Here is a 20,350-nt window from a genome sequence, read left to right on the forward strand (position 1 = left end):
ACAGCCACACAAAATATAATCCAGCCTCAGAGTCTTACGTTATCTCCTACATTCAGTGAAGACAAGAACTCTGGACTGCACCCACATCCGAAAGTGGCGACTCCTGCTCCATTCCCTTCCCCTTGCTTCTCTCCACCTCCTCCCTCTTCCCTCTCCTCTACCCACAATAAAATCTCCCTTAACCTGATCCAAACCTGGCAGCTTTCATCCAGGAAAAATCCCACTTCACTTCAAAAAGTTTAGCCCGAATTAGGGACGCCACGCACCCCATTTATCATCCCTGAAAGCAACCACCCCAGCGTAACCCACCTCCCCCGTACAAGGCTGTGGACTACGCTCCTCGTTTCACCGCAGGCTGCTCCCTGCCTTGCACGTAACAGTGCTCTCTGTTGAGCACTTCGTTGCTACTCACGGGCCTAGGACATATGCACCTTCCCCTCGTGTTCCCCGCTTTCTCGGCGGTAGTATCATTTGGTAAACCCCATATTTTTAGTCGAGACAGGTGGGGGTTTAAGAATAGACTGTTCATTTATCAGCAATGCCTAACATACCCTTTTGGAGGATAAAAATCCATTTGGAGGAGGGGGGGTGGGGGGGGGAGAGGGAGTTTGGAGCAAAACCAGTGCATCTCAGATTATTTTCACTGTGTTTCACTCTATTGTTACTATCTGAAAATACAGAAAACTTCATCCTAGCCAGCTATAAAAGAATTCTTTTAATTAAGCAAAGTATCATCTACGCTTTTAATTTTTCATTCCACGCACCAAACATTTTGTACGAGAATCTTGGCAGTCCAACACAAAACACTTTCAAAATGTAAATGCCCTAGCTCATGTGCATAATTCCTGAAGGCATTCATCTGAGGGGCTGAATACTTCTATCAGCAGTTATATTTCAAGTTACAGACTAAAAATAATTTTAAATCCAAAACCTGGAATTCACCAATCTAATGAACAGATTTTAATCCTTCTTCAATTAACATACACGTGATCTTTATGCACTGCTATGTTCATTTTCAGCATGCTTATAGAAATCCTCACTGTGAAATAAACCAGTAATAAGGCAATCCTGCTTCTTTTACTTTCACAGAGATCATTTCTAGCAAGCCACCACAAAATAATGAACTAATATACCAGAAGCAATTTTATATTCCTTTAAGTGCTAGTCCTCAGCAACAAACCAACCCCAACAAGTATTACAACCTAAGAAAAAAAATCCTCTTTAGATAAACAGCATCATTAGGAGCAGTATCACTGAGTACTCTGAAATTTCTCAGCGAGGAGTGTTTAGCAGTTTGTGATTTTATAACAACAACTCCAAGTTAAACCCCTCAACTAATATTGTATTTGCATTGTACCATGCAGCTACTACAGGCCTCTAAAAAGTAGTTTGAAGAAATTAATTTTAACTATCACCAAGCCATACGTTCCTAGATTCCTTTCTTAGTCTACACAGTTCACTAAAACACTCTCTACTTACTTTAAGCTTGATCGGCCAATAAATACTGCTTTACTACTTAAAGTTATGAGTCGTTTTTCAGTTTATGTTGCCATAAAACAGTTCAAATGCAATGCCAATACGGAGATGGTTTTGATACAATGCTGTCAATGGCCTGAATATAAAACTATTTTTGTACAAGTCACTAGGTATTTTCTAATTATTTTGTGGGGTTTTTTTCGGGAGAAAAAAAACCCCAAACCTGTTTGGATTTGTTTTGTTATTTAATTCCTGGATATAAATAAAATTAAAGGGAAAAGATTAAAAAATTTTACATAAGTGTCCCATTTTTTTTCAGTGTAGAGGAAAGCATTTTGTTTTAAAAAAATATATGAAAGGACTAGTTTCCTCATAAAGTGTCTTTAAAATATATTTATTTCCAGATACTTTAATTTGCACATGCACTTGTCTATATAAAGAATACAAAGTAAGTATTATAATAGGTCTGGCAATTCCATAGTAGTAGTAAATCTTAAGTGTGTAACAGTCTGCCAAATCGTGCCTAACTCGGTACATCTATATCCACACGCTACTTTGATCTATAAATGGCATTACTCTAATATTTAAGTATTATACTTAAAATAAATTCCTTCATTAACACCCGAAGAACAAGAGAAAGAGAGTGGGAGTGTGCGTGAGCATGTGCCGGTGCGTGCACGTAAAAGATAAAGAAGAAAATATACTTACGGCACTTATGGACCTTTAAAGGCCACGAAAAATACTATTTTTAAAATAAATGATAAAAATGGTAATTATAAACTAATCCTGACGAATTCCAGGTATTATAAAATTTAAATACGAAGCCTGGAAATATTTATGTCCAAATTCACGTCGCTAAGACAATCAGGAAACGTAATTGTAATGAGATACAATTACTGAAGATCATCACATAGTTACCTTAAAAAATATTAGTCCAGAAACGTGAACACGTACCCTCGTGCATACACACACAAATGGCATAAAACCCTACGTACTTGTTAGCAGCTGCGTTAGAACTGCTCTGCACATGGATGTTTAATAATGTTTCAAACGTACTGAAATATTAAATAAATATGAAAACTTGCACCACCCAACTTTGTTTCTTTTCTTGAGCTTGCTTCTATTTATTTAGCAAAAAAAAAAAAAACCAAAAAAAGGGAAGGGGGGAATGCCATTCAAGAAAGGAGCTATATTGTAATCAATGAAGGCAAGACTGGCACAAGTCCTAGAACATTTGCATTCAGAAATAAAAGCTGTGATCGACCTTTGTCTGCTAAGAAAATGAAGCTTGCTGGTTTTAAACAGACTAGCGAAGGGAGGGGCAGACTTGATAGAGAGGGAGAAGAGAACCTAAAAAATAGCAACAATGGCAAATATTAGTATATCCCATCCCTAATAGCCAGCAAGCGACCATCCTGAAGGAGCCTAAACCTCGCCGGGCTACTAACGTACTACTGGTTAATAATAAATTAACAGGCAGACGCGAGCCAATTTGCCGATACCCGGGTAGTTTTCTGAAACTTGATTTTCCTACTTGGCAACGACTCGCCGCCCGTGCCATCGTAGCGGTGCACAAACCCGAAAGGCTGGCGCGCGTCACGGGGAGAGCAGCTTACCCTGCGCGGCGTGGGGAGCCACAGCCTCGGGGAGCCGCCGATGTGGTGGTGGTGGTGGTTCACCTTGCAGCTCTGCAGTCTCCTGGAAAAGCAGGCAGAAGGCACTGAGCGAGAGCTCTGTGGCATTTCTCGCCCTTGCAAGTGCATGCAGGCCTGGGAGAGGAGGGGAAGGCGGTCCTTACCTAGCAACCGGCGCCGGCTGCTCCTCCGCCCGCTCCCCTGCCACAACTGCCCCCGGCTGCCAGCGCCCGGCGGCAACAATGGGCGGCTGCGAGGGGTGGCAGGGAGGGAAGGGAAGGAAGGGAAGGGGCGAGGGGAGGGAAGGCAAGGCAGGGGAAGGAGGGAGGGAGGGAGGGAGGCGAGGGAGAGAGACCGAGGGACAGAGGAGAGGAGGGGAGGGGAAAAAGAGAAGCGTGTTAAGCTTGTCTGGTAGTTAACAAGTCTTGAATGAAGAATGTTAGCAAACAGACAAACAGCATGTCTGATGCATGCTAATAGTCCTGGCTTCACCACTGACACTATGAATAATTCAGTAGAAAGGAGGGAAAAGAAGGGGGGGGGAAGGCACCCTCCACCCTCCCTTCACGCTTTCAAACGTCTGCAGAGAAGACGAGAATAAAAAGTATGCCGCAACTTTCTCCTTTCCACCCATCGCTAAGAAAATATTCGGCAAAAAGGCCGGTTAGGCACCATCGCTTTCGCCAGTGCTGCCTCTCGGAGATTTTCAATTCCTATTTTTGTTGGCTATTAATTTCCCCCCCCCTCCCCTCTTTACCGCCTATTTTACTTCTTTTGTCTAGGAGCTGGCACCTGTCCCAGAGACGGCATTTTACTGCACATCCCCTTTTCCCTCCTCAGCAGAGAAAGAGGGGGGAGAGGTTTGCAAGGACGAAACAGCCTGTGCAGCCCCTACCCCACACCCAGCCCCCTGTCGTCCCCCCCCCCCCCCCCCCCCAATATTTCCATTTCAGCCGTGGTCAGATTACACAGGGTTTGGAGTGCTATCATCCGCCCTATTTCACATGGCGCAGATACCTAGAGCCATTAAAAATATATTTCGATTAAAGAGAAAGAGAAAGCCGCGAGAGCAAGAGGCTTGTTCCATAAGCAGCACTGTGCACTGATACTCGGGGGAGAAAAATCACAAATAAAAGCCTCCATTCTCCCCGCATACAAACTAGCAAAGCCCGATTCATTGCTCAAAGAAATCAATTTCTTTAACGGAGGAAAAAGAGAGAGAGAGGAGAGAGAGAGAGAAAAAAAGGATCAGCGGAGGGGAAAATACTTGGAGCTTTAACCTCAACATTGCGATATACAGTACAGCCGAGCACAGCGCAGGAGAGACGGAAAAAGAGCCCGGTTCTTAAACGCTGGAAGAGGAGGGTTAAATAAAGCAGAGGAAAAAAGAAGATCCTATTTGCAGCATTTTTAAAAGTTCTGCTCTGGCAAAGGCCGTCTGAAGGGGAGGCCCTTGCAGCAGGAATGCGAGCAGCGGCAGCGGCAGCAGCAGCAACCTTTTTTTTTGCCAGAGTCCAGCCTCCCCCTTGTGAGCGACTGGAGCAATCTGGCTAAGGAAGAGGAGGAGGAGGAGGAGGACGTGAGCTAGCGAAACGCAGAGGGCTAGAGCTGATGATGAAAGAGAGGCACGGCCCTGCGTGAGCAGGCTCGTTTTCATCATACGCAGACACACACACACACACACACACACACACACACACGTACAGAGCCGGGCACCCCGCACGCCTGCACACCGCAATGAACCCACCGCAATGAACCCACCGCCCTGCCCGGCACACGCCGCCCCCGGCCCGGGAAGGGGGGGCTCGGTCTCCGGCCGGGGGTGAGGATGGGGACGGTCCTGCCGGGAGGGGACCCAGAGGGAGGAAAAAGAAGAGCAACTGGGAGGAAAGGCGCTGCGCTGGAATGTAAATGCACCCACGCTGTGGCAATATTGCTTGACAGTGCAGGGCGGCTAATGAAGGTTTTAACTGGGGGGGGGGGGGGGGAGGAAGGTCCTACGGAAATATCTTCCGGGATTAAAACGGAGAGAAGAGGGCTCCTCTTTGTATTTACACATACCTAGACGTCTCTCTGTAGCAAAGCAGCCCGCAAGGACCACGAAACTGCAGCACGCACGCACACGCACAAAACCCCAAACCCACAGAGCTGAAAATGGATATTTGAAAAAGTAAATACTGCATGTGACAAAAAAACTTCGTGATTTTGTTTTCTCATGCCCTTACTTCTAAACCAGCTGCACAGCCAAGCTCAGGCTGCTTGGCCCTTATAACTATCTTGGCACGGAGTCAAAAGCTGATAAGCATTTGGGCGAGACAGCTCAACTGCTGTGCTGGAAGAAAAACAGCTGCCATGATTGCTGTTTGATTGAGAGCGCTTACACACACTCACAAAAAAACATATCGGACTGCAAAGACGGGCCACAAATGCCTGAGGATTCAGCTTCAGAGGATCAACACACATTTCCTTTAAAAAAAAAAGGAGTTTTATATAGTTTCTCCTCCATTCCTCCTCCCCCTTTTTAAAGAAAACGTACTGCGTTGACTTGCTTTTCTTCTTCCCATCCCCCCTCCGTAACCTCAAGCAAACTCAAGGAATTGTGCCAAAAGTCCCGTTGCTAGTTACCAAGTGCATTTTTTTAAACGTCCCTTTGATACTTCTTTCCCTTGTGCTTGCCATGGAATATGCAAGTAAGATAATCTTTCCATTACTTACAAGAAGTAATTAAAAAAGAAAAAGAACTCCTAGCTCCACGTTCCTTTCTCTTTTTCTCTCTTAAGGGGCAAAAGGAGGGAAATGAGGGGGAGAAGGATGTTTTTTCTCTTTGCCGAGTCCAACATTTGGCTTTTTCCATTTGTGGCGGATCACTGTAACGCTATTGTAAAACAACTTCCTGCCCCTTTTGGCTCACGTTCCAGAAGCTGCTAGGCTAAGTTCATAGCACAAACTTTTTTCCCCCTTGCCGAAGAAGAAAGACAAAAAAAAAATTCCTGCAAATTATTTTCCCCCTTTTCTGGCTAATGGACTCACGAGGTGAATTGATTGCAGCTCTTTAAGAATGTTACACAAGAGACGTCGGTATCCCAGCTGGATAATTCATAAGCTGAAAAGGTGGGGTCATTATAAATATATGTCTGTCTGTGTCCGTGTGCGCGTGCATTTTAATTTTGTCATTTTGAATCGTAAGTCTTAATACCATCAGGTGGATAATGAGCTAAGCTGCTTCATCTGTCGTACTAATTTGTGTATCTATCATAGCACAGATCATTGGCTCAGTATATACAGCCTCCTACTTCCCAATTGCTTTTGTACTCTAAGGTGACCCGCATCTCGCTCGTCTTCCTCCCCTCCTCTGAATGCTCAGTCTACTGAAAATACCCACCGAAAGCTTCTAAATCCTCCCTGCTAGAAACGGGAGATGTTGCAGTCTCTCTGCTGTAAGCCAAAAAGGAAAAAATAAGGCCTCCACAACTTGCTCTCTCACGATCTCTCTCTCCTTCTCCCTCTCTCTCCCTCTGTTTCTCTCATAGCAACAGCATTTCTTGGTACGCCTGCTTTGGCATACATCAGCATTTCTACCCGTCCAAGTGTCCTTTTGCGTCACATCTCGCCATTTCACTCAACCAATGAAATCTCCTTGTTGCAATAAAAATATATATACTTTTTCTGTTATTGGTATATTCAAAAAAATTTTTTATGTGCTTTCCTAACAAAAAACGTTGTCAAGCATTTGATTTGCCCGGGAGGGGGGGTGCGGGGGGGGGGGGGGGGGGGCTGTACAGGATTCAACCTTGAAGAGTTGTCTTTGTGGAAAATATGTTACCATAAGAAAAAAGGGATTACATGGCTACTTAAGGGAAGTCATAGTTGTCCCTCTCATTTAATATTTATTTTGCTTATGCTATCATTACTTTCCTGATGTACTTTTAAAACAGCTAGGCAGTTTCAACTAATTGGAGAAGTCAATACCATGCGTTTCTAAGACTTTGTACAATATTCTTCAGGAAAAAAGGTATTAATTGATGTTTTATTCCTCTAAGTATTGATCATAAGGTGATAGAAAAAAATGCAATGGAAAAAGAAAACGGGTAGATGTGAGTTTCTGTCCCTTGCAACTCTCAGATCCCATCCAAAGAGGCTGCTCTCCAACCTCTGCTTAAAAACGCACTATCCTGCAAAATGGAGCAGAGGTCTTTAGAATCATAGAGGGTTTTTCCAAGATGCGTTTCCTTCTTACATAAACTCACATGATTTTTAAAAATGCAGTATTTAAATGATCAGCTGTGGTAATGATAATGACAAAGACTTAATACTATTTACAATATACTATAGCTTGTAATACAGCCATTCCAAGAGCTGTATGTACTCTGCCTAACTGGTAAGGCTGGCAAAAGCAAGCACCACTAAGAATAGTACGTACTGTCTGTGATGGAACATACTTTTTACCTATACATCATCAAGTATATGAAAACCCATCTCATTGTTTTCAGGCCTGACTTCAATCACATTTGCTCTATTAAAATGCAGAGTATTAGCGAAGTCTAAAAAGTACAGGGTGGCACATGTGGCTTTCTCGGAACTGGCTGGCTGTGCCACATCTTGAACGACTACTGCAGTGGAATATTTAAGGAACCTCTGTTACACATTTTTATCCACCCTCAAATCTCAAGAAAATGCTCAACCACTGGCATTCTGAGGAGAATAAACATTTCTTTTGTAAGCCAAATATATGTTTTATGGTTTACCCTTACCAACTTTTTTTTTTTTAATGGTGTGAAACCACAAAATTTTTTTAATATTTATTTTTAGGGAATTATAATAAAAGCATACTAGACATTATCAGGACATAGCTGACAAGATATTTAAACAGTTACTTTCCCACAAACTTTTATTTCAGTAAAATGACACCTAGTAATTCTGACCTATTCTAATAACTTTGGTATCTGCTGCATACAGACTGTGGATGCAGAGGATGTGTATGCATAAATTCTGGGTGGTTAAAAAGTAAAAGCAAGCAAAATTTCTGGATAAGAGACTTAGCAGCAGCCAGCCATAATGTCCAGCTAAAACTGTTATCAATTTTGTTTAAAAATAATGGCATGACATTCGTGATAGTATTTATTTTAACAGAACACGCACAGATGAGAATGTTAACCCTACACAGAAAAAAAGACATTATATGCAATAGTGCATTCAACAATTTTTAATGCCAGTGTAATGTAAAAGACAGACCTGTTTTTTAGGGAAGGATCAGACTCAAGTATATGAATAGCTTAGCTGATAGTGTTTTGCTTGCATTTAATCGGTTTTCTGAATGACTTTCTCCTTTTTTTTTCCCTCAGACACCATGTTTAGCTCCTTATTTATTTTTGTACTTTCTATATAAAAATACAGATCTCCTTGTTCTTTGTCCTCCATACCTATCCATTCCTTTCTCACCTTTTGTATAAATGTGGAAACAGCTGAGTTTCATCTCTGCTTTTGCCTGTCTCATAACTGGGATAATTCTGGTGTATTTGGAGGGTTAAAAGTGCATTGCCTTTACACAATTATGGCTCAGATTCATTCACTGAATGTTATCCTTCTTCAAGGAGATATATAAATGCATTATATCTGTCACCAGAGTTGTAAAATATGATTGAAAGTCATCTGACTTTAGGTTACCACAGTACTAAAAAATAAGGATCCAGGAAAGGGGAAAACAATTACGTGAAGTCCAACTTGTAAGCTTCACTTAACAGAAATGGAATTCCAAAAAGGGAAGTGGAAGAATTATTTTAAGATTCATCATGCCTGAATAAATTCAAATTATGTAAATAGTCATAAGCCAGTATTTTCAACTGCAGTTTATACCGTTACATAATTTTATAACCTCTCTCTTTCCCCTTATCACAAGTTATGTCTATTGGAAACTCATTATAGATACTCCTACTATACACTAATTCATTTGCTTACATTTTAACTCAGAGTGGTATCTCTTGTTCTTTCATCTCAGTTTTGTGCGATACAGACATCAACACTAAGGTCAGCTCTAGATGGATCGTCATTTTTTTTCTTTCTAAATAATACAGCTCATTTTCAATATGGGGTGGTTTCTAATCTAACAACCTCCAGAAATGTTTAATAAAAAATGATCAGGTACATGATTTTTAAAAAAGTAATCCAATCAGACATATTTCTTTTTTAGGATTAAGCTATTCAGAAAAGTGTGAATTCACATTTTTGGATTTTTTTTTTTATCGTATCATTAAAATAATTCCAGTACATGTTATAAAAAACATCACCAAGAATAGCCTTACTTAACATTTAGAGAGCTTTTCTTTTTAAAGACACTCTCCAGGGATTAAAAATAATAATTAAAAAAAACCCCAAACATAAAAGCAAAGCAGTCTTGTCCATCGTTCCCTAAAGGAACTGAAGGTGCTCTGTGAGATTATAGCTGGTGCACACTTCATAGAAAGGACAGTAATTACACATTGTACGTGTTACTTGGGAAAGTTCTATTCTACTGTTGAATAACTCGCATTAACTCCAATGGATCAGTGGCGTATTAAATTATGGGAGAAAAACATTTAAATACCAAATAAAGACAATTTTGAAGTGATTTGAACTGTAAAGGCAAGCTGAACAAGGATGTATTTCCACATTCTCCCCTTCAAAACATAATGAAGCATTTTGCAAAAACACTTCTTTCAGTATGCTGTATTTTAACAGTAATGTTTTATAGCAAACTTGGCATTAAACTGGTATCAACGTAAATGAAACTCTGGCAGTAGGACAAGTGTTTTGTTTTTTAATTTATTTATTTTTTAAAGAAAGGAGGCATTAAACAGTGCATTGCATTAGCAGTTTTTTTAATGGTGTTACCGACACGATTTTGTTTATCTTGTGACTATTTTTTTTCTTTTTTTACTGTACAGAGCTGTACGCTTGAAACTGATGGTATTAATATTTTGCTTATATACCATTCTTACTGATGAAAATTTACATCAGCGGCAGCAAATCAAAGCCCAAGACAAGATTTTATTTACTGGCTTCTACCTATTTATCCCAAATACGCTGCACAGCTCCTCGATCCTGCAGATACCTCTTTGCAAAGGAGGCGCAAGCTGGAAACCAAGCCATGGCATAGTTTTCACGTCTAGTTTTATGGCCAGCTAAGCAGCAAGCTCCTCAGCTGTAAAATACCACAATTTTATTTTACTGAAAAAGTAACTAAACTTTACAATACGCCCAGCTTCCCCTGGCGCTGTTAAGTCATGCTCTGACAGACTGTAATTTATTCTTCACGCAGAGAGCAGACAATACAGCTCCACGCTCCGGATCACTCTCTCTTGTTCTTTCCCGCTAGCCCACGCCACGCCACTACCCCCCCCGGACCCCGGCCGGTGAGGGGCTGCCCCGCCGGCCTCGGTCCTCCGGGCTCCGTCCAGCACCTTTCCAGGTCCCGGGGGCCGGGAAGGCTCCGAACCGTTCCACGGTGAGCACAGCAAAAAGCTGCAGCGGTTCTACCTCTGCCTGGAGACGGGGCTCGGGGGGGACACGACGGCGTGAAGGCTGCACTGCGCTGGCAAAAAGCTGACAAGCTCAAATACTAAGAGGTTTTTACCATCCGGCATTTCTGTACCTTCAGCAGTGACTGACAGGTCTAGGTCTCCCGCCGTAAAGGCTCTGTCCTGGTAATACTCTTCTCCTGGTTATCACTAGGAGCACAGAGTTAAAACAAGCTATTGGATTTTAAAACACAGCCCTCTGTTTATTTAAATGGACGCGACTGCTTAAAAGTGGATGCCTCACTGGAGGCAGAAAAAAACCAGTGAGATAATTTAAAAAAAAAAAAAAAAAAAAGAAAAAGAATGGTAAATAACACATTGTAAAAAAAAGAAAATGTTAATTTTTAGAGAATGATAAGTTGCAAAAAGCAAGCAAATGTACATGATGAAATCTGCAATGAAAACGTCAAGATTCTTAGGTCTAAAAGGGGATTAAAATACCTTCATATTGTAAATTACTTAGAGGCTTTTAAACTAGTCGAGAGTCGTCCAGTGACCAAGTTCTCTGATATTAAGAGTATCTATTTTTTAATTACAACAGAGTGCTACAATCCCGAACAAAGTGAATTGAAATGGCAAGAAAAATGACATACAACAGAAATTCCTTAGTGGTTTTTTGGTAGTGAAATGTTAGTAAAGATGAAAAGTTTGCATAAATCGTAAGAAAATAAAAAGGGATGTCCATTATGGTAACATACTCATAGTATAATTGCAATTATTTAGTACATGCAGAGACACTAATCCAAAATGGTTGTAGATACAGAATTCACAGGGATGGGACCTGTTTAATGAGCTGAATATTAGCATCATATCTGTTTTATGTATCCAACTTCAGTTTTACAGTTCAAGTTAATATTTCTCTTTAGCCCATTAAAGATAAAATATATGGTACATAAGGTGCATCTTACATTGATCTATCTGGCTTGGCTATCTAAAATACCACTGGAACCTCACAATGTAACAGAGCATATTGGCACTGGTAAATTTAAATCCCTCTTCTTGGGAAAAAAAAAAAAAAACCAAAACAAAAAACCACCAAAACCAGAATTCCTAACATGAACAATATTGACACATTATTGTTATTATCATAAAATATAACATCAAGAGAATAATGAACCTACTGAAAGTATTCATGTATTCATCTGGACAGATAATACAGGCTTCTACATTCTTTGTATCAGTTGCAGGTATAAATTACCGTTGTGAAAAAAGAACACCATCTTCAATTCAATACTTCACAGAATTTGAGTTTCATGAACTGTTTTTCTTCCCGTCTGTCATGTTATACTTACTAAAGTTGTCACACTTGCATTATTAAATTTCTTACATTTTGAAGGGATGCCTAAATCTACATATTCAGCTTTAACAGTATTCTGCTACTTCTCAGTTTTAGTAAACAAAATGTCACACACGCACAGGATTCTGTATTTCCTTTGTCCAGAAAGACGTATTCCTACAGAGAGATCCAGTTAAGCATTCTGTGATCTATACACACGCAGTTCACATTTGACAAAAATGACAGAACACGCAGAAAGGACGTTAGCGAATGCGAAGGGACAACTGCCCGGCTCCCAAATACAGCCTGTGAGCAAGGCACGGCATTAGGCAGGGTGCACCAGTAGAAGTTCGAACTGGGTCCACTACCAGCAGCTGCAGTGGTGGAGTGACGGCTCTGGGACTCCAAAGCAGATGCAGCAGCAGCAGCAAGGCCTCAACTCAGAGCATCACGCTCTGAAAGGAACCGTTTCTGTCCGTGTAGGAAGAAGAGACCTTTACGTTTCACTACGTTACGTGACATGGCATGTAAAATGGTTTTTAAAAAGAGAGGGTAATTTCGGTGTTGCCAGCAGACCAGAAGTTTATTGCAAAAAATCTTTTTTTTTTATAATTTCCCATTTTGCTTTTTAAAAGATGAATCAGCATCTATGCAGATTAAATGTGTGCCATAATGTAATAAAGGTTATTTTAATGAAGTTTATTACAACCTGACAAAACAAATACAAACAATCTTACAAGGAAAACATTCAGTGTAGTTTTTACTATGCACTGTCTACACTAAAAAAGTACAGTATGAATGATAACACTGGCATCACCAAAAAAAAAAAAAAAAAAAAAAAGGGAGAACTGAAAAGCTGCTTCCAGACTTATTCAGTGAACTATGTTTTTCAGCTGTTTAAAAACACTTCCTTTTCAGAATACTGAAAATTCCCAGGGGATATCAGTGACTAATCCATGGAAATTTCAAGTTTCAAATTCAACCATTTTTTCCTGGGGCGTAAGTGTGTTTCACTGGAGATTTTAGATAGATGATAAAAGCACTGAAATGTTAAAAGGTCAACTCTTAAAATTCATATTCCCAGAAAATGTTATCGACAGAAGTGTAATGCAATGAATTTTTCTTGGTCCACCAAAAATTTCAAGAAAACTGCACAGTGTTTTTTCCAGTGCAGACAAGTAACTTAATAAGAAAATTGTGCGGGGAAAAGAAGACAGAGAGACTTTTTGCCTCTTGGCAACAGGACAGTGAGAGTTGGTTCGAAATAGAGAACTCTCCCTGACTCAATTAGAAATACATCTGCTTTTCAAAAACTTTTGAAGCCAAATACCAAAATCAGAGTTGTCATCTAAAGCCCACATTACTTCCGTCATTTATTTGTAAGAAAATTAAACAATCCCCCCTTCCCCCAACAACCATTTTAACAAAATCACATACTTCATCTCTTCTGCATGTGTGTGCCCACACACATACGTGCGTGCTGTGTGCAATATGGTAGGCCTATACACGAGATAGATATGTACGAGTCTATATGCATTTATGGTCTTATGTTACAACAGCCCAGTAAGTATGAATACTGTTCAAGAAAGACTGTAAATTAACATTCAGTTTATATAATACTGCTCAATAGAAATCACAATATTTTAATAATGCAGCCTAAAGATTACTAACAAAGGGTTACATTTGAATTATAACAGGAAAACCATAGAAGATATGGCTCAGGACTAATTTTTTTCCCTAGTTATACAAATAAACACATCATTTAAAAAATGTTAATATATCTAAAATACAGTGCAAGAACTATACAAAAGAAGTCGATCATAACAGCACTACATCACCAGCAATTTTATCCCTTCCACATTATCGTAACAACTCATCACCACATTCAGAGAACACGAACACTAACTGCTCCGTGACTACCTGAACGTAAGACCTCGTTCCTGTACTAGACCTGAAACAATTGGGGAGACTGACGTAAAGATCAGGGATTTCGTCTAATAAAGCACTGCACACATAAACCAAACTGTTGTTCCAGCACTCGGCTGGCAGTGCTCTGAGTTTTCGGCACAGAGGGGAAAGCAAAATAGATACTTAAGATTCATTGTGGGGTCTTGCAAAACACAATTCTGCTTTAATACTGTACTTACACACACGCTCGTATAGCAAATGGGTATCCCATACATACAGGGGAAGATTTTTATAGGAATATCAGACTTACTGTATTATTGTTCAGCTGTTACTGGCCAGCTAATGGCCAAAACCTTAATCAGTCTAAGCAATGTATTGGAAATCTACTGGAAAAGGCCATTTTGTGCTGGAACTACTATGTTATTCCAGCTTTCGTCTTTGCTTTTCCCTAACAGAGAACGCCATTTTGAAGCTGTCATGCATTTTTCTTTCCAAAGTGGATAATGCCAGTGGAAAACATAAGGATGGTATCCTTGTACTGCAGAGAAATACAGCAACGCAGTTTCACAGAGAAGTAGCATTTTTATTTTTACAGGTGCAACTGCAGTCTGTCTTGTATTTTCTGCTCACCCTAATATTAATTTAAAAACCAGACACACATAGATGTATGATATGCAGCTTTCTGTATCCATGTAGCATTTTGAAATTTTCACATATTTCTTTTTATTCAAGTATTCAATGGAAAGAGGCAGAAGAAGAGATTTTACCAGAAGACAAATCAGGCAAATAAGCATTTCCTTCAAATGAATTTTGCTGAGTTACCCTGGGCCTAAATATATATCCAGCAGCCTGGTGTTTAGAAAAATGTTTATCTTCCAACAGTAAAGAACAGACTTAGTAATTTCCATAGTACATCTGAAGCCTGACCAAACCCACGGTCTACAAGACTATTTTTTAAGTTTCCATTTTTTCTCTCCTTAGATAAACTGATACATTGCAAATTATTGTCCAAAGGATCAAGGAAATCAACGGGCTAATAGAAATGGCTTAATATTAAAAGCGGAATAGACAGGTGTACAACAGTTGCTTAACAGAGGAGGCTGTTAAATACGAATGGTTGTTAGTTTTCACTGCAGGGGTCACATTTGGAAACAATTTTGATAGAGCATATTTAGAAAAATAAAACAGAAGTTCGTATTTCTAATTTCAGTAACGTCTTTGACTAGGAAATGAGAAAAGTCTTAACCACAACTAAGCTTTACCAGGTACACTAGCCAAAGAAATCGCTGCCAGAAATAGTAATGCTGAGGAATCAAGCTCACACAGTAAAATAGAGTATTCTCTGCCCATTCTATTAACCCAAATTTTGCCAGGGATAAAGCTCCTTTATAAACAGCAGAACAAAAAAAAGAAAAAAAAAATCGTGAGAGGTTTGAGTCAGAAACATTCAAAGCAAAAAATTTCCAAAAGGCTCCACTCAATAAGAAGCTTTCAGAAGAGGCACTGCTACTATGACATCTTCGATTATCATATTGCATGTTGAAATATTTAACACACACTGAGAAAAATTAGTTTTCCTTTCAAGCAGGCATTACTATAGTTACTGTAAGGTTCCAATATCTTTTCGAGGAAAAATAAATATTTTAAAATTTTAATATCGGCTGAATATTTTCTTTTTTTTTTTTTTTTTTCCTCTAAGCAGCTATCCACATTTTAAGATTCTCCTACAGCTCATTACCTCCAAAGCACAACTGTATGAATGCTTTAAGGCAAAAAACACCCCAAAAATAAATGGAACTGACATTGCCTTGACATTCTCTTTAGTCTTTTGAATCCTGCAGACAACAGAAAAGCAATATTAATACTGAAGAACACATGGCAAAAGGGGATGGACCTCATAATTAGTATGTTTACTAATTAAAATACAACTAAGTAACACAAGGGAGGAAAATACCTGTGCTAACCTGACAATATTATTTTTATTGGATAATGGGTGTAGTAAATATACCTTTCCCCTCTGGCTTCCACTAAAATCTAAAGCTAGTGGACTTTGGGAATTTCAAGTAACGAATAAAGGACACAGAAGGGTTGGTTTCAGTATTGCTGTAGTCAGCGTCACTTGCTGCTCACGTACTAACTCTGCTGTTCACGTTCGGCTCAGCTTTGAATGCAACTTTTCATTAAAAAGGGCACAATGTTTCAGTTGGTTGGCCACTTCTTTTGTTTAAAGAGCTTGTTTTGCTGTATTACAGAATGCACTTTTAAATCTAAGAGTAGGTTATTGGGAATGTTTGTTTAAATAACACAACTTCAAGAAAACTAAGGGAAAGACGTAACATTTTACTTGAAATGACTGGAATGCAAAGAAAACAAATAAAAATGAGGAAAGAGAAAGAAAGAGAGAAACAGTAAATTTTGCTGTCTTACACAAAAGAGAGTGAGAGTACTCTGTATCAGGCAAATATGTATTGCGGCACGTAATCCGAAAGAGAAAAAAAAAAAAACAAACAGGCTTGGAATTCAGCAACAGTTAAAAAAACGTGGCACGCTCTCTTCTCCAGAGAGGAGAGTCTGGTGCAGAAGGCAAACGCAGACGGGCCACCCCAGGCTGCCTGTCCGGCCCTGCCCCGCGCCCTGGGAAAGCCGGGCAGAAGGATGCGCTGGGAGAAGGATGCGCTGGGCGAGGCGGAGGCCTCGATCCTGCCCGCGCGCTCCTCCCAGCCCCCCGGCAGGATGGAGCCACTTCCAGCACGGTGAAGCCTCCCGCTCCAGAAGGATGGGCTGAACACCAGAGGTGCCCACAACCGAACAGAAGACACAGACTGAGAACGTCTGTGGGACGGCTTACGGCTCATCACCAGAGCAGTCTACGAGAAGTCCGGAGAAACACAACTGCCAACAGCACAGCAGCCAGCATCTGCAGGATTGTACCCCTAAACCAGCGGGAACATCAGCTGAACCCAGCCTGCGCTCCATTATGCCAATTCGGTAGCGTCTTCCAGGGATTTACAGTGGTGTAAAATGTGAAAAAAAAAACAGTAAGCCCAGAGATACCCAAGTCTGAGAGCTAAAATTTACTGTCATACACATTTTTACCTTGATCCTGTTCGTGTTGACAGCCACAGAAGCCTCAAAGCTTACTATTGTAGTATTACTTATTTTTGCGATGGCAACATTGTAAGTTCCCCCCAATACACGCACATCCCTTGCGCTCAGTTTTAACCCTGCTGTGTTTTACACAACTTTGCTGTCATCAGCAATTAAGGGCTTTTTTTCTTTTTTTGACAGAAGGAAGAAATGTGGAAAAGCAGTATTTTGACTCAAGATAGGTGTTTACAGTTTAACTATTTTATGATCTATCATTGTATTTCACAGATTTTACCACTGAGCAAAGAACAGCATACAGATGAAAAATAATAAACATCCTTCAGTGAAAGGTGATGGTTTTCTATACGCAAGTCTTCCAGGTAATTTATCTCAGCTACCAGGTTTATCTATGTTCCCTGGTCACAGCAACTAAAAATGAGATGCATCACATTCTGCCACCAGTTACTTCTGAAGCCAAAAAAAAAAAAAAAAAAAAAAAAGAAAAGAAAAATCAGCATTTTTGCATAAAATTAGTGATAAATGTGAGGATGTCCTAGTTCACTTTGGCTTAGTACCCCACGCTTACCACGCCTGGCTTCACAGGGCTCTGTGTGCGTGTGTGTGTATATTTACTTGGTGCAACACAAAGAAAATATTATGAAAAAGGTGATGAATACAATCTGCTGGGACACAGCATCACGTTTCCTTACAGGCTGAGAAACAATGCTTAATCTGAGACCTCAGAGGCCCAGGTTTAATGCTGCAATTGCCACGAGGTTTCTCTCTTTCTTCCAAGAGAAAAATTCTCTAATTTTCACTAGTCTAATGCTTCTTCATTTGGAACAGTCCAGCAGGGGGAAGGGGAAAAAAAAACCAAACCACCAGTTTAAAGGCTGAAAACAGAGCAATTGAATTACTGGCAGCACGAGGGGAAGACCCAAGCAATATATTTAGTTCAACGAGGGATTAAGTGCCACAGCCATTGGTAAGTAAAGAGCTAATACATCCTCTTTGAAATAGTTTGACTTTTACTCTCGCTGGGACTGCCGCGCGCTCGGAGGTTGGGGTGAGGCAAACCTGATACTCTGCCATTCTCTGCCAGCACGTGCCTAAATTAGTTCTCCATTTTGTGGTGGCCCTCTGAGAGCAATTCCCATTGAGAAGTGAACAAAGGCCGCGACCCCGGGGTCAGAGTGTAATGCAGGAAGCATGACCTCCCCTTTGTTCCGAACAGCACTGTTTACTCTGCCTAAGTAAAGATCACCAATACATTAACTAAAGAGGATTAAAAAGGTCATATCCCTAGGGATGGAGCTCACGCAAGTGGCAACTCTCTTCAGTCACTAAATCATTTGACTTCCCTCCTACCCCCCCCCCTTCAAAATAGAGACACCTTAAGCTGCCAAGGCTCAATGGCACATAATTCCTGAGCAAAAGTACGTATGAACTTCATGTGGTCTTCTTCTAAAACCAGGTTAATTTCTGCACAGATAGCCAGCTGTTTTGAAGGTATTTTTAAAGTTATAAAAATATTTTAAGAGAAAACTAGCACCTCAATACAATTTTTTTTCTTTTTTATCTCCTTTTGAAAAGTTCCAAGTTGATTTATAAAATATTTTGGGTCTTAAAATGGTTATTAAAAAGTGTCATCTTTTGTAGCTATTATACATGTGAATCTTAAAATATCCTGTAGTATGTGGATAGGCAGAAAAGTTGCTTGTTGCTGTAGACAATTTCTAACTCCAGGATGGTTCACTTGCAAAAAAGAAACCAAGGAAAATAAAGTGAAAATATGCTGCCTACGAGAATTCACGTATGCCAATAGCTAGGCTTAATCATGCTAAATAAGTGCTTCTTTTGTCTGTTAAGCTTTCTGTATCAACATTTTTATAATATCTTAGAACACCACTATTATTATGAAATATATTAGCAGAAGCATCTCTTGAAAAGGCTAAATTAATGCTGCATTGGTAACATACATGAGGCGACGTGGCCAATTAGACGGCATGCTGGATTGTCTCCTTTCCATTCCCGCCTCTAATCTGCTGGCCTGCTGGATGATCCCAACTTTTCCTTTGTGCCTTGGTTTCCTCATCTGTGGTGATATCGCTCACTGGGATGCAGATGTTACCATCAGTTACTGCGCCAGGATGGGAGAAAGAGAGCATGTGGAAGGGAGTGGTGTAGACTAAGATATTTTCCCCCTCTCTTCCCTCAGGCAGAAGCACTTCTGATGAAGCTGAACGTTGCGAGAGGTTCCAGAAGAAAATAATAGGAATAAGGCCAGGCAGGGGGTCCAAGCTGATCAAAGTCTTTGGCGCAGGGAGCTCAGCACCACAGACAAACCCCACAGGGGCTAAATGCAGTTGAAATCAGCACTAGATCACCCACCATGGCAGCTGACTTTGAAAGGAGGACCGAGGGGTGCCAGACTCCAAAAAACAAGGTCCTAGAGCAGCACAGTACAGGAGTTCACTGCGTGGATTATATAGGGGGAAGGGGGCAGTGTGTCCTTTAATTCTCAGATACTTTGTGAAAAATAGCTATTTTTGAATCCACAACAATACATGCAGCTTTCTAGTTTCTAGCAACATAAATTGATGCATAAAGTGTGGCAAGCTGGGGTGTCATTATACCCAGCCTGCATTCACACTGGTACGCTCTGCCCCTTCCCATCTCTTCTGCTAGCCCTGCATCCTCAAGCATCAGGCAGGATGAGGAAGGAAGATTCTTTGCACTCCTCTGCAGGACATTCGAGAAGTCACTTGTCCTGTCTGCAGGCTTCTTCATAGCAGGAACCCATGCATTTCAAATGTTTTCAAAAGGATGTGAACAGATAAATGAAATCAAGAATCCAATAAAAATAACATTACATTTGCCTTATTATGGTCTCTCTTTTAGTGAAAAGAATCACTTCCTTCTTCACCACTGCTGTTCCTTGCTCCTATGGTTTCTGATCTTTCCTCACCCCCGCAGAAAAAGAGGGAAACTTACTGTCATCAGGAGAACCAAAAGGAGAAAGCCTTCTTAGCATACACGTCCCACTGGGGAGCACAGGGTTCAGCCCAGATGGCTCACAACAGATTCCAACGTGGCCAAGCGTAAAGAAGAAACTTCCAAACCACGTGTTTGTACCTTGATAGGCGGTATTCCCACTGCAGGTGGGTGAAAGACTGGCACTCAATACAACTCTCTTGTGTGTTTTACCCGTCCACTTCTGTGCCTGGGACAATCGAATATAGTAATACTGTTTCCAGTTATTGCTGTTCCCCAAAATCTAATATAAAAGTATCGGGGGTTTTATTATATACCAGGAGTCAAAGAAAGAACAGCAGAGTCAGAAAGCCTCGACAGAAAACAAGTCTAGAAAAGCCTGTGTCCAGACCAGAACAAGCACCCAGTGAAAAACAAAAATG

The 20,350-nt window shown here is 40.6% G+C and overlaps 1 long non-coding RNA gene across 1 annotated transcript; it reads left to right on the plus strand.

The window, feature by feature from the left end:
• Nucleotides 1-5,323: 5,323 nt before the first annotated feature.
• LOC138689989 (uncharacterized) lies at nt 5,324-19,817 on the plus strand. Its single transcript, XR_011328754.1, has 2 exons — nt 5,324-6,221; nt 16,409-19,817. It is a non-coding gene; the product is annotated as an uncharacterized lncRNA (long non-coding RNA).
• Nucleotides 19,818-20,350: the final 533 nt, after the last annotated feature.

The sequence above is a fragment of the Haliaeetus albicilla genome, chromosome 19 (genome assembly GCF_947461875.1).
Source record: "Haliaeetus albicilla chromosome 19, bHalAlb1.1, whole genome shotgun sequence".
In the NCBI taxonomy this organism is placed as follows: domain Eukaryota; kingdom Metazoa; phylum Chordata; class Aves; order Accipitriformes; family Accipitridae; genus Haliaeetus; species Haliaeetus albicilla.